At 46.2% G+C, this 15605-nt stretch overlaps 1 long non-coding RNA gene across 1 annotated transcript; it reads right to left on the bottom strand.

The window, feature by feature from the left end:
* Positions 1-8533: 8533 nt before the first annotated feature.
* Positions 8534-14525, bottom strand: LOC148224647 (uncharacterized). Its single transcript, XR_015800905.1, has 2 exons — positions 11105-14525; positions 8534-10523 (listed from the first exon to the last, which is right to left on the bottom strand). It is a non-coding gene; the product is annotated as an uncharacterized LOC148224647 (long non-coding RNA).
* Between the last annotated feature and the right edge of the window lie 1080 nt (positions 14526-15605).

Raw genomic sequence — 15605 nt, 5'->3', positions numbered from 1 at the left:
CTTAAGACATTTGGCAGACAGTAAGAGAAAAATCAGCTTTGATTTAGGGCTTTTTTAGATTAAAAAGGCACAATATAAATGATCAAATCAACAACTTGTTGTCCTGGACAATTTGTACTTTGATTGATCCATGACAGTAGAACATAACTTGGTCTTACATTTTTCATCTGTACTGTGACATTTACATTTCTCAATAAAGACAATTATTTGAGCTAAAATCAGCCATTATCAGTTCAGCCCTCAATGCGTGTGGTCAAACTATAAAATCTCAACAGAGGGTTGCATTTTCTTGGCCAGGAGAGCACAAACTCATCTCAGCCAGACCTCTAAACTGCTGAGGACACAGATTCCCACCCCCATGGCCTGGGTAGAGTGTGAGCAGCCAAAACTGATGAGCAGCCTACAAAACATTTCTGTGTCCCTCCCTTGCTGCACTCAGCAACTGCCCCAAAACACAGTTTTTAAAGAAGAAAAGAGGTGCAAAGAAGACAAAATAGTTGTGTGTCCACAAAATGAACTCTGTCCACCTCAGGAACAATCAGGCCCTTTATTCAGGCTGATTTTCTTTTCCCTCTAGCTGGAGATATTAACTTATTGTATTAATCTGTGTAAACCAGTGTTAATCTCACAGAACACGGCTGGAACAAAGAGTGAGACAGAGACAACACCCAGTCAGGATAGGTTTCCTTTAGAGAAGCTCTAATTAATAGTCTCATTACTTTTCAATCTGGCCTTCTCTGCCTCTCAGAGGGGGAGCAGTGAAGAAGGGAAGGTCTCAGACAGTGCAATGACAAAAAAATGCTGAAAAGGAGAGGTTTGGCTGTCGTGTGTGTTAGTGATGCATCAGCGTGCCTCGAAATTGATGTTGATGTAGCTAGGAACAGAACCAAAGGCTGGTGCCAGAGGTGGCATATTTATAATGAGACTAAATGAAGGGGCTCATTAGTCTCACAAATGGTGAAGAGCTGCCTGTTCCCTCTCTGATTATCTCTCCTCCATCTCCATTAGGAGCGTGTGCATGCAAAGGGGCGGGGAAGGAAAGCAAACCTTCTCAGGTTCGGGCTGTGATCTGCATAGCCCTACTGGGAAATTAATGAGCATCCTGGTGACTCCTTCTCCAGCATCCCCCCCACCCCAGATAAACGGAGAATTCTGCTCCAAACCAAATGGAAGCAAAATATTATGAATGAAGTCTTTATATTTGCCTTTGATTGGGAAGTAAAAAAAGGGGAAAAAAAACCCCAAAATGTGCAAGAGGTCTGTGGGAAAAAAATAAAATAAATAAATAAAAGGCTCTATGGAATTTGTGCTGTTTAATTCAAATATTTGATGATCTGTGGATGTGGGGCAGGTCATAACATGCAACAAAGCCATCCTGGGTGTGATTTACCAAAGCAGAAATTAGTTTTGACCCAGAGTGACTGCAAGACTGTGCAGATGACCTCTGGATATGTTAGGATGGCACTCAATAAATAATTGCAAACATTTTTTTTCTTTTACAGTTTTTGTTTGGAGACAAGTCGGGCAAATACTCCATCCTAATCCCAACGCTGAGCAAATAGTAAAAGCAGCCTTTGCTGCTGGTGCTGGGAGAAAACATTCAATTAAGTTGCTGCAGTGGCTTAGTGACAGCAGCCTTTCACCTTTGGAAAACCCAGCCTCTGGTTATCTGTCTCGGGTCACTAAAGAAAATGAGTTGATGTTCTCAGGCTAAGCCCCAGGGCACATTTTGCTCAGAATCACCAAACCACAGGATAATTTGGAGCTTTTGTCCCTGTGTACTTAGGAAAGGTCTAGGCCTGGAAAAAAATTTAAAAAAAAAGCTGAAATTCAAGATTAGAATGTGTTGTAAAGCAAGCAGCTCCCCAGAAAGTTAAAATGCTGACATTGCCAGCAGTTTAATTGACATTAGATTAACTAACATGTCAAAGCCTAAAGAAACCTACAGGCAACACAATGATGTACGAATTTGAAACCCAAATGCTGGGAACAGAGGGAGGGCTCATAAATGGAGGGAAAATCAGGTGGACAGGGATTTTAGGCAGCTAGAGGAGAAAAGTTTGACTGCCCTCAGGACCAGAGTGGTGATGTTTGCAGCATCTGCACTGGTTCTGGAATCTCTACATCAGCCTGTATCAAACAGGGACACACCTGAATCATCCAGGTATTCCTGCCTGAGTGGAGAAAAGTGCCAAATGCAGGACTGGAAGGACAGAGGAGTTAAATCCATCAGGGATCACCATCAGGCATCATCCCCATGCCTCACCCCCATGCCTCACCCCTTCCAGCCTGAGGGTGGGCTGCAGGGCTGGCATCCCCAGGCTGCCCCTGCTCACAGGGAGTGCCAACACCCAGTGTGGTTTGAGAAGTGTTTATGATTCCCTGAAATCCTGGTGGAGTCTTTCCTTCCAAGTGAGCTCATCAAGAGCGATCAGAGACTTTGCAGCTTTATTTAGAGCAAACAAAAAGTACTGAACCTGAACAAGGAAACCTTGTTCAAAGGGCAGGAGCTCAGAGATGCTGGGGTGAGGCAGAGCCAGCTGGAGAGCAAATATTCCCAAATTCCTGGGGCATTTTCTTCCCTCCATGCTCATTTTTTGCCTCAGCAGCTTTCAGCATCTTCCTGAGCTGCACAAACACATGCACTAATCCTGGGGGTCCCTGCAAAAGCCACCTTGTTTTGTCACCTCTGACACTTGGCTCTCTGTCTGCTCCCTGCCCTGGGCCAGTCCTCACCAGCCTCTCCCAATTCTGTTGCACCTGGTCCCAGCACCCTACACCTGCCAGAAACTTCAGCAGGTGTTACATTTAAAGAGAAGTGAAGAGAAAAATCCTTTTTTTCTCCACAGGATTGCACCTAATCCAAACAGCAGCCAGACCTTTTCCAGCTTGGAGCCTTTGCTTCTCCTGCTATTCCTTCACACACCAGTAAGTGCTCAGTGGGCAGGGGGAGTTGCTGACCGTGGCTTTATCTGGATCCAAAGCTGACCAAGGTTCCTCTGACTCCACCTGGGTCCCATTCTGTGTTTAATTGCTTCTCCTGTCATTTCAGACCCAGTATGTTCTCATTTTCTTGACTGATAAGCCACAGAGAGGCAGCCAGGTAGAGCCAGAGGACTGTTAAAATGACAGGATTGTGTCCCTTGTCTCAGTGTACTTACAGAATGGAAATTTAGCAAGATTTTCTCACTGTAGAATGTCCTTCAAGAGTCTCTGTTTCATTTATTTGATTTTTCAATAGTAGAAGAAAAATCAGTTTATATGTTGGTATATTACAGTGTGCAGATATAAGCTGGAAAGCAATATAAAACAATCTTGGGATTGCTTTTTATGACATTAAGATTCCCAAATCTTTGTAATTCAGTTTTTTCCCCATGATGTCTGAAAATGTTCTGGTGTTTCCCTTTCCTTGGGGAGCCCAGCCCTCCCCCCCCATGCTATATACTGCATTTATTGAAATTAGAGGCCACAGCAGCTTATTACTCTTAGGGGTGAATTTGAGTGGAATTTTGAAATGAGATACCAGTGTTTTGCAGCCACTCTAATGGCTGAATTTACCCTTTCCTCTCCCAGTGAGGTGTGGGAGAAACAGGCTCTTAATGCAGTTCCTCATTAAGCAATTGTAATGGCAAGCTTTTAGAACTGGCCAGCTGCACTCACATCACACCCTGCTTCCCCAGGAGCCGGTTCTGATGTTCAGTAATTCGTGCAGAGGGAGCGCTTTGGGGGGACCTGGCACTGCAGGAAGGAGGGGACCTGACTCGAGCGTGATTATCTCTTCCCTTACGTTTTGACCACAGGTTGTCAGCAAACAGCCTTTGGAGTTTAATTGTGTGATGGAGTTTGCCGAGAAGAGTGAAAGACAAAGGAACAAATAAGTGATGGAAAGCAATTTTCTCCCCCCTCTGCTTTACTCTGGGGCTGCCATAATTAAACTTAAAGTGCTGCTGCTTTGCTGGAAACGAAGTTAGGGAGGTGAATGGTAATTGCAAACACTGTTTGCTCAGTCACTCTTGGCAACAGCACCGCGTTAACTCCGCCTTTGTGGCTCCTGTGAGCCCCCGGACTGACAAAAACATCTTTCATCTTTTCTTATCCAATTTGTTATCACTGGCTTCGGAAAGTCATTAAAGAATATCAGTGGAGCAGATTGGGATCTGGATTAAGAAATCAATTATTGCCAGGAAGTACCTTTGCAGACACTAATTATGCTTTGACTGACATTTACGGGATTCCTTTAATGGGATGTGTGGTCAGTTTTTAAAGGCACAGGGCAGACAGCAGAGCTGTGTGTGACACCCACGGCTTTCCTGCTGGGTGCCACCCCATGCTAGAACAGATGTGTGCTGCCATAACCACGAAATATGAAATACCTACACATTTTGCGTTTTCATATATGTAAAAATAGTCCTTGGCCTTTTGGTTTAGCCAGGAATTAAAGGTTATTCCGGCTCCAGGTAGGCAGGACAGGCCACATTTAGCAGGATGGCTCTGGTGGCTGTTGTGCAGATTGCCAGGGACAGACAGATTAGGTCTCCCCAGCAAGGGGCTGATAGAAATCCGACAGGTGTGTGTGGGTTTAGACACCTGTGAAAGGGAGAAAGGCCACAGGATAAACAATCCTGCTCAGAAAGATGGGAGCTGCTCCAGAGATTGGGACAGGAGCAGCCTAGACAGGGATAATTGAACAGGGGGACACAGCAATGGGGCAGGGTCAGGGAACTGTCTCAGGCACGGTGGGGACAGGGCTTGTTGGCATTTCTTGCTTTATCTCTGGCTGCAAAGCCTGTCAGTGTGACTGTCCATGGAGACAAACACTGCATCTTTCTGCTTTATGTGGCCTCAACTGGGAACATTATTAAAGCTTGAGTTAAACTGCATCCCATTCCCAACCTCCCCTCTGTCAAATTGTACTCAGGTAAATATTGACTATTTGTATATTATTTGCATTTGATGATGATGATGAATGCGTATTTGTGTTTTATGAGCCCTTCCCACTCTTAAAATTCACAATAATAACTGCCCTTGCTGTAGGCAAAACCTCTTTGAAGAGAATGCTCAGCAACTCCCCTGCCCCATGCAACCCCTCCAAAAAAAACTCACCAAAAACCCCAAAACAAGAAAAAACTACCCCAAACCAACAAAACATCCAAACACACAAAGCAAAGATTGTGAAATAATGGTAAAAAATGTAAAAATGTAAGAAACTGGAGAGGAAAGCTCAGTAAAGAAAGCAATAAAGGAATTGTGGATTATGTCAGGGTAGATGCAATCAGTATAATTTGTGTAAGAAATAAGGAATTCCAGCACTCTTTTATGTGGCCAGCATCAAAATGACCTACAATAATTGTTTGGGAGACTTGTACAGAAAAATTTTAATCAATAATTTCTAACTCCTTAGGACTCAAATCTCAAGGTTTTGCATTTGCATTACTGGTAGTTAACTGTAAAAGCATTTATGGCATAAATCACAACAGATTTATATTTCTTATGGTACATGTAAACCATCCTGAAAAGTCATGTCATAGGTTTTATTTATTTGACCCAATTTCTAACACTGTTCACTGAAATGCACTTTTAGTAGTCTATGACTAAAAATCAAGCTCTCAAGTAATCAAAAGAGAGACAGAAATGCTGCTTAGAGCAGTTTAGAATATTGAATTTAAAGTCTATCTCTATTAATAAGATATGGACCTGAAATTTAGCTGTCTGAAGATAGATCATCCATCACACAAGTGCCAAATAAAAGGAAAAAGGCCTCATTTTAGTTCTTTAAAAAACTGAAATGAATAAAATACCTGTGAGTATTTTCCTCTCTGTAGTGACTCCCCTAGCCAAGCATGGTGAGTGCTGCTCAATGAAAACTCCCCCCTTTCTCAGCCTGGCTTTGTAGGGATGTTCATGTCCATGCTTTCCAGCAGTGATTCAGGATTGAACTGTGGAGGGGCTCTTCAAAACTCTTTACCTCCAGTAAGTTATGATCACTTTTACATGTCCTTCAATATAGATAAATATTCCTCCTGGATTTGTAAGTGAATATTATACTCAAGTACTGAATTAAATCAAATTAACCCTTGAATGTTTCTAATCTATCAGGATAAATTTTATTTCCCCCCCCAAACCACAAGAAAAAAATCAGGGATGCAGGACCATTCCTCATCAATTCTCAACCTCAAGAAATCCAGCATCTTGCCTTTGGGATAAATTTTTAGTTCAGTGCCTAGCCTTGATTGTGTGATTCTGAAATCTGCAATCTATGGACAGAGCACATTACCTCAGAAATGTGCTGCAAAACTCACAGTGCCAATCCATGTAGATATAAATGTACCTTTATAAAGATATAAGTGAGAAAGAATTGTGAACTCAAAAGGAGAAAGTGAGTCCCAGCCTGTGTGTCCAACTCAGAGCAGCAGCAAAAGCTGAAACTGCCAGAATTAGAAGATGCAAGATTAATGCAGGTTTGTTTCTCAGGATCTAATGGTCTCATTGAAAAGGAGTCACATGGATTAATAGCAAGTTAAAAATCCTGGGAATTTGGATATTTGGGTAGTTTTTTTCTCTCCAGGGTGTTTTTGGACTATCTTGCAGAAAGCTTGATGGTACAAAGGCACAGCTTTGCCAGGCACCAGCACCTCAGATATTGCAAGGAGCAAGCAGAAAACAAACGTTTGAGACTTTCAGCAGCAAAGCCCCCGTGACTGCCACGTCTCAACACGTGAGGAATTTCTGTGGAAGGGGAGATGAGGGGAGAGGACAAATATTCCTGTGCCTGGGAGGGGAATGTCACAGCTGCACTCACTGTTGCAGTGGCAGCTGTGATGAAGTGGCTGTGGCAGGGCAGAGCAGCAGAGTGATCCAGGATGCCTGTGGGCTCTGCAGGGATGTCAAGGAAAGGCTGCTGAGATGGATCCAGGTTCCTGCCTGTGCCAGCAGAGACGAGGTGAATGAGGGGAATACCTGCAGCTCCCTGAACTCCAATAGGTTCCATCGAGAGAGAGATGTTTTTCATGGATAAAAAGATGTTTGGGGCTCTGCTACAATTTGAGCATGGAAATTTTTTTTAAGAGAAATCAACAAATAGGAGCAGTTCTAAAGAGCTCTAGTATTTCCATTGCCTCCACAAGTACTTGAGAATAGCAGGTATAGCAATTTCCAGTGTCAGGAAAATCCACAAATGCCAGAGGTTTATGTCCAAAAAGGAGATAGAGGAGTCCTGCAGCTTGACTGGAATAAAGGGAGAGAGTCCACCACTGGCTGGGCTCTGCAACAAACCTCTGCTTGAGGTCAGTAGAGACATTCACACCCATCCCCTCACCCATCAAATTGTAAATGCACGAGCTTTCCTCTCAATCCCTCCTCTTCTTATTTCTCACTTTACAAACCCTGGTTATTAACTTAACCCTTTTTAACAGCCTGGAACATCTGAAACACTCCCTCCTGACTCTCCACTTCTATACCAGGTGTGGCAAGTAAATCCAGGGAATAAAGCAGACACAGGCAGTTTGGATTAACCCATTAATCATGGGAGGTCCTTGCCCATGGCTACTCATAGCTGAGGTCTTCCAGCCCAGAATTCCAAATCCCTGGAACTTTAGAGACCTTGACCCGAGTGTGATGAGGCCACTCGTGTCCAGCTGTCCTGGCTGCTGTCCCTGCAGGCCTGGCTGGATGTTGTGGACAGCAAAGTCCAAAAGCAGATCTGTGCTAACTGGGCTTCCCATTCCAGTAATTCCAGATGAAATCAAGTATCTCTAGCAGGGCCTCCAATGACCTCAAGTAACCCCTGGATCAATTAACAAAGACTCAAATGACCTCAAGTAACCCCTGTGACCTGAAGTAACCCCAATCATGACCTCAAATGACCCCAATGACCTGAAGTAACCCCGATCATGACCTCAAATGACCCCGATGAGGGTCTCAAATGACCTGAAGTAACCCCTGGAGAACTCCAAAAATTCTCAAATGACCTCAAGTAACCCCTGTGACCTCAAATGACCCCAATGACCTGAAGTAACCCCGATCATGAACTCAAATGACCCCAATGACCTGAAGTAACCCCGATCATGACCTCAAATGACCCCGATGAGGGTCTCAAATGACCTGAAGTAACCCCTGGAGAACTCCAAAAATTCTCAAATGACCTCAAGTAACCCCTGTGACCTGAAATAACCCCAATGACCTGAAGTAACCCCGATCATGAACTCAAATGACCCCGATGAGGGTCTCAAATGACCTGAAGTAACCCCTGGAGAACTAAAAAAATTCTCAAATGACCTCAAGTAACCCCTGTGACCTCAAATAACCCCAATGACCTGAAGTAACCCCGATCAGGACCTCAAATGACCTCAAAGGACCCCTGTGACCTCAAGTAACCCCAACTGGGGCCTCAAATGACCTCAAATAACCCGTCACGGGGAATTAAATGACCTTAAATAACCTGTACTACTTTGAAAATAATCCAACATATTTAGTACAGCTCCCCAGTTCTGAAATCATCTCATGGAAGGGAATGAATCACAGAGACAAGTTGAGAGAAGTTTTATTTAGGTTTTTATTTTGTTTTCATTAAGGGGCAAAAATAAACAAACCACTTTGGCCTTTTTGAAATGTTCTACAGCAAATGTATATTACAGTGAAGAATTGCTGATGGTGCCCTGTTGCTGTGGTGGCTGGTACCTGCTGTCCTTCAGCTCTCAGCAGTCCCACAGCAGAGGGGCCATCTGAGAGAGCAGCCAGAGCATTCAGTTGTCTGATGTCTTCTGTCTTTGCAGCAGCCATCCCAAAAGCCCAACGCTGTCCTTTTGGGTCTCTGCAATACCCATTTCTGAGCTCCTCCATGCTGAGGAGGCAGGGGCCTCTGGGCCAGTCACACTGGGCTGTTGGTGCCACTCGTTCCCAGTTAAACTCACTGCAGCTGCTGGGATCCTCCTGTCAGCAACAGAAATGGATTCTGCTCCCACAGACCTTGGTGGCATCGGGGTACACTGAGCACCAGTGTCCCCCACAGCTGGAATATCTCTGTGGGTCAGATGTGCCAGGCCATGGGATCCACACAGTCCAACAGGTCCGACTGTCCCTTTCCTCACCTGGCTAGAGCCAGGGCCCCTCTATTCCTGGTCTTGGTACACGTTGGTCTCCTCCTGGAAATATAAATATGTAAATATAAATAAAATAAATATGTTCCTGAGGTCCCTTTAAGAGAATCAGTCATATTTTCATTCCTATACAGTCCAGAGCTCTGTCCATGAGAGACCAGAGCAGAGGTGACACTAAATGAACATCTCCTGGTAGATGTTCCTCTTTTCAGTCCACGTACCTGGGCTGCCAAGGAGGAGGTGGGTTTTCCATCCCATGTTCCTGAAGGAAAAAGCAGAGGTTACCTTGTGGAGTGTGTCCTCTCTCCTTGGCTGGGGACATCTGCTCCTAAGGCAGAGTCTCTGGTTGGTTCTGGTGAGATGTGGTGAATTCCTTCCTTAAGCTCCTTTCCCCGTTTCTGACGCCCTCCTCAATTTCCTCTTCCGAGCTCTGCAGGGCTCAGCCAGCTCTGTTTCCAAGGATGACACACGGGTGCATAAAGGGGCAGTGACTGTCCCGGGAAATTCCCAGTTTGCTGGCCAGTGCTCCCACCTTGTGCTGGCCTTCCCCCATCTCCAGGTGATGGGAGGAAATCTCTGCTCCAAGCTGTGCAAATCTCAGCCACACCTGCAACGTGCACTGCACACCACCAGGGTTCTTAGGGAAAAACGATCTCCAGCACAGGCAATTCCCTCAGGCATCAAATACCTTGTTCCACTGTGCTCCATTTCCCTTGGTGCACCTGGAGATCTTCCTCACAAAGGTATCCATCCCTTACACTCACCAGCAGTCACTGCCACAGGCTGAGCCTTTCCTGGCTTCTCTGGATCCCCTGGTCAGCGAGCACATCCCAGGACAGGGATCCCAGCTGCCTGGCCCCTCTTCCATCCAGAATGGTGTCATTGGCTGTGGTGTCCCAGACGTGCAGCAGCCAGCTCAGGATGGACTTGTTTATCTGGCGAGTGAAGTCCCTCCACAGCTCACCCAGGGACAGGGAGTGATGATCTCTGGTTCTGTCCCTTCTGCTGGGTGGGAGGGTCCAGCCCCCTCCTCCTTGGTCACTATGAGGACAGATTTGCTCTTTGATTTCTTCTTCTGAACGGGGGCAGCTGCTGCTGGCTTGGGCTGTCCTGGCTCAGTGATGGTTTGTGTGGAAGCATTGGCTGCTCTTTTGGTTCCTTTTCTCTCTGTCAGTCTCTGTAGCCACGGTTCCTGTTTGGTTTTGGTTCCTTTTCTCTCTGTCAGTCTCTGTAGCCACGGTTCCTGTTTGGTTTTGGTTCCTTTTCTCTCTGTCAGTCTCTGTAGCCACGGTTCCTGTTGGTTTTGGTTCCTTTTCTCTCTGTCAGTCTCTGTAGCCACGGTTCCTGCTGATTTGCTGCTTCTCTGCTCCTGGAGAAGCTGCTGTGCCACACTCAGCCCTGTTCTGTTCATGGTGCACACGGTGCAGGCTGTGCAGAGAAGACAAAGAAGAACAGACAACAAGATTATGCCATCCTTGACACCCAGAGGGAACTCAATATTTTCAAACACTGCTGTGCCAGGTCTGAAAGGCTGGAAGGAACCACTCTCTGCTCTTCCTGCCAGGGGCTGGGTGTGATTGTTGAGGAGAACCCAGACGTGGCAGCCCAGCCTAGGACAAGCAAACAAAACTGAGTGTATGTTCCAAATGATGTTCACTGCCTCAGAGCTTATCAGGCAACAGACACAATAAACCAATAAAGCAATTTTCACACCATTGCCTGGTCTCAACGGGAGCATTATAACAGACAGGTAAATCCCCTGTGCAGAAAAATAAAGAGAGCAAGGTACAAGACCCAGGTAAGCATGTTGAGCATCATGGTGAATAGGAGGTTTCTGCAATACCAAATTGTAATTCTGACTTTGTTCAGGACTGGCCTCACATTGGGTGCCAAAATATGTACTAGTCTCAAAATAAACCAGTGTGAGATGCCAAGTCAGAACTACAATTTGATAAGCAAATTAAAATAAATGCAATAGCACAGAATCACTGACAGAGTCAGGACACAACCTGGCACCCTGTTGGCCAGGGGGGTGGTAGCAGCTCCATTCAGTGGTGGCTGCAGTCCTCCAGAGGTGACAGATGTGCTTCTGTTGAGGCAGTGGTCCTGCAGAAGGGTCTGCTCTTCCTCTGGAGGTCCAGTAGTGGCTGTGTACCCCTGGGAATCCAGTAGAAAAGGCCCCGTGGTGTTCCAAGTCTCAGTTTATAGCCAGGCATGGCTGCTTGGCTCCTCCCCCTGGGCGGGGCATCTCACGGTGGGATGACGTCATTTGTGAGCCATGCAGGGAGATCTGGTGGCCATTGACATAGACAGAGCCCTTGGAGAGAGTTATGAGAGATGAGTCATGGAAGAGACAAAGAACACTGGTTTAACAGCCTAAGGAGATGTGATAGAATTCATATTTTCAGTTTCATTTCTTATTGTAACCTGAGACATAACCCTGCCCTGGGTTCCCCCAGGTAACCCCCACCAGGAAATGCAATAACCTCAAAGTACCCCAAATGACTTCAAGAAACCTCTACCAGGGCCTCCAACGACCTCGAGAAACCCCAAATGACCTCAAGCAGCCCCTGGGGTTCTGCACCCTCAGCTCCCAGGGGGATGCAGCCTGCAGCACCCCAGATCAGCACATCAGAACCATCTCTGAGCCTGCAGCACCCCAGAACAGCACATCAGAACCATCTCTGAGCCTGCACTATCCCAGATCAGCACATCAGAACCATCTCTGAGCCTGCACCATCCTAGAGCAGCACATCAGAACCATCTCTGACCCTGCACCATCCCAGAACAGCACATCAGAACCATCTCATACTGCACCATCCCAGAACAGCACATCAGAACCATCTCTGACCCTGCACCATCCCAGAACAGCACATCAGAACCATCTCTGAGCCTGCACCATCCCAGAACAGCAGATCAGAACCATCTCTGAGCCTGCACCATCCCAGAACAGCAGATCAGAACCATCTCTGACCCTGCACTATCCCAGATCAGCACATCAGAACCATCTCATACTGCACCAGATCAGCACATCAGAACCAGGCTGGCAGGGACAGAGATTCAAAGCAGACTCTCCCACAGCTTCCCTCCCAGCCTGGTCCCTCCATCCATCTTCTCCTCGAGGACCTGGCTCCTCAGCAGCAGGATCTGAGCAAGCCCAGAACTCACCTGGCTCATGGCAGCCATTCAGTTTTGCTGCCCACAGTCAGTACAGAGTCTTAAACTGGACTAAAAAACCCCAAAGTGATGAATATTGTTCCACAGAGAAAAATACAAAACAAGTCAGTGGACTCAAGCCAGCTGACTGCTCATGCCTCATTCTTCCTGGCCTCTCCCAGCCCTGTGCAATGTTTGAAGGGAATGGCAGAGGCAGCTATAGGTATAGCACACACAGTGCTAATTCCCATGCACACACCTACATTCAACAAGAGTGCCTGAATCAAATGCACCTACTCATCTTTAGCAAAAGAACATCTCAACAATTGCTCCCCCTTTGGCAAAAAATTCAAATCAGACAGAGAAGTTCCCGTGTCTACCAGGAAACACAACACTTACAACACAGGTACAACAGCAGATCCTGACACCCTTAACAATTCATTTCTAATGTCCTTTTTTACAAATGGCACATTCATTCCTTCCCAGTCACTGTCCTGGGGCTCCCTGCACTTCCCCATCGGGTGTTGTAAAAGCTGTGCCATTATCCTTGCCTGTACCCTTATCTTCTCCTCATCCCTTCTTTCACATCTTTCACATACCTGAGACCCCTTTGTGACCAATTCCTGGAAGGTCCCACTCTGCCACCTTGCTCCCACCACATGTGGGATATCACCCACCCACAGCCACCAAATTCTTTGCAAACTCACTCACCTCCCCAGTGACTCAAACAAAATCCCTTCAGCAACCAGGCCAGGCTTTGGTGACACATTGTCTCTTATATGACACACCAAACCCTTTCTTTGTGCCTTACAGGGCACACCAGACCTGTCCCTGTCCATCACACCAGACCTGTCCCTGTACCTTACAGGGCACACCAAACCCTGTCCCTGTACCTTACATGACACACCAGACCCTGTCCCTGTGCCTTACAGGGCACACCAAACCCTGTCCCTGTGCCTTACAGGGCACACCAAACCTGTCCCTGTGCCTTACAGGGCACACCAAACCCTGTCCCTGTGCCTTACAGGACACACCAGACCTGTCCCTGTCCATCACACCAAGCCCTGTCCCCGTTCCCCTGCAGTGCCCAGACACCCCAGCACACCGTTCCAGCCCCCGGTGCCTCCTCCCGGTGCCAACGCTGGCCGGGCTGGGGCTGTAGGAGCCAACCCCGCGTGTTTTCCCTCTCCTGGCAGCCGGGAACACCAAGCACTTGCAGCTGGCCCTCTGCTGACCCTATTGGCAGCAGCTCCCGCTTCTCCCTGTTCGTTCCTTGCCGCTCTGCTGGGAGCCTCCACCACATTTCTGCCCGCTGCCCTCCGGCCGATCCTTTCCCCAGCCAACCCCTCGCTGCCCCTCTGGCCGTGGGTTACCGAGGAATTCCCCCGGTGCCTCTCCCTGGCCCCTCTCGGTACCCATCGGCTGAAAAACCGGGACGGCACGGCCTTCCCGATCCTCCTACCTTCAATAATCCCCCCTCGAACCTGCTGGTTTACCCCAAAGTTCAGGTGTGTGCAGACCCACTCACCTGTTTCGGGAGCCGAGCTGTCTGGGCTCTGCAGCAAACCCGCTGCTTGAAGCTCTTAGAGACATCAAGACCCATTTCACACCCATACCTTCACCCATGGAATTGTTTGTAAATTTATTTCAGCTTTCCTCCCACCAGCAAGCAGCTCCTGGAGTTTATTATGGAGCTCCTTATTTATTTTGTGAGCTTATTACAATGTGCGTGGGCTGGAAAGTTAAATGGCAATTAGTCTTCCCACCAAATACAACATTTCTCTGCATGGCATGAGTCTCCTTATTTTTTTAATTTTTGTGTGTGTGTGTTTAATGCTTCTCCAGCCCCCAAACGTAGAGCCGGGGCAGGGGCAGGGCAGGAACGCTCCCGGCTGTGCTGCGTGTCCCCACAGAACCCACTGGAGCTGCCCCTTCTGCACAAAGGGGAACTCCTGGAGAGCAGCCCCGTTCCTTGCCCTGCTGCTCGGGGCCGTTCAGCCCCGGCAGGGCAGGAGCACAGGGAGGCACTGACAGATGGGCGAGCACAAAAGCTGTGAAAAGTCACCGATGCTCAGAGGCTTTGCAAGTGTGACAGTGACCTGGAGATGATCTGATTTTTGTAAAGAGAGGCTTGCTCTGCAATTGCCACCACCACAGTCTGACATCAGAAAAGACTTGCTTTTTATTTATGCATCTCCTCTGCCTTTCTTGTGTTCTGCCAGTCACTTTGCCCACACTTCTAAACAACACAGAGTACAAACACTAATTCTAATTCCCAGTGTGTCCAGCAATCAGAGTAGGATGAGTTGGGAGCAGACTTTTCTGCTGTGAAATCTAATTTCTACTTCTGTAAAACAGGCAAGGTTCATCATTGCAGATTATTTTAAAATGAATGGTGATGTACAGGTTGGCAGTAGGAATAATATTTGTTTATCTGAAAGTTGAAGTTTGTTTCTACTTTTAAGTTTTGTTTTTTAATGTGAATGCCATTATTTTGTATGCTTAGAAAGCTCTCAAAAAAACCCTATCCTTTTTTCATGCAAATTTATTTAATACATCTCAGTCAGTACCAAATACCTTTAAGAAAGCTTTAACTCTTCCAGTTTGATTTTTTTTTTGTCTGAAAATAATTTTAAAACTACTATTACCTTGCATTTTGTGTTCATTTGATTGGAAAACAAACAAGCTTTAAACAAATATGTAAACCAATTCAAGTAATTTAATAAGTCACCAGCAACCCTTTTAAAATCTGCTGCCAATTTTGGTTATTTTGCAGTTGAGATGAACATGGAGGAAATACTTCATGCAAGAAGCTACCTGTGGTTTGACTTAGGTACTGCCTCTACTGTATTTCAGACTGAGCTCCTTTTCTTTATCCCAGACACATTAGACCAGGGTCCTAAAAATTTTCTTGCTGGGGTCCACATTAATTTTGTGCTGTTTTATTTCCCAGCTTAATACCTGTAATTTCACTCAAAGACTAAAAAATTCATCTGAAGCTGAAGAAATATCTTAGAAACTATTTTAGGCTTTCATTTTCTTCTATCATGCTGATTTATGGATACTGAATAGAGTTCAGAATATGAAATAGTCATATCAATAGAGTAGTAGTGAGAAAAATAAGTAAAAAGGGAGGGAAAAAAGCACACCTGTGTTCTGAAGCAAAGATTTGAAGCTTTTGAGATATATCAATAAATTACCTTCACTGAATAATTTAAACCTTATCTCCCAACATATTACAGTTAGTGTGGATGTTTAATTTTATGTAAAGTGAGCACAGCACCCTTGTCTTCTCTCTAGGAGGGATTTTTCATGGCACTAGAGCACTCAGCATTAGAGCAGTGGAGATCACAG

The sequence above is a fragment of the Sturnus vulgaris genome, chromosome 2 (genome assembly GCF_052056855.1).
Source record: "Sturnus vulgaris isolate bStuVul1 chromosome 2, bStuVul1.hap1, whole genome shotgun sequence".
Taxonomy (NCBI): Eukaryota; Metazoa; Chordata; class Aves; order Passeriformes; family Sturnidae; genus Sturnus; species Sturnus vulgaris.
Note: the sequence above shows the minus strand (reverse complement) of the source record. Positions and strands in the feature narration are given on the sequence as shown.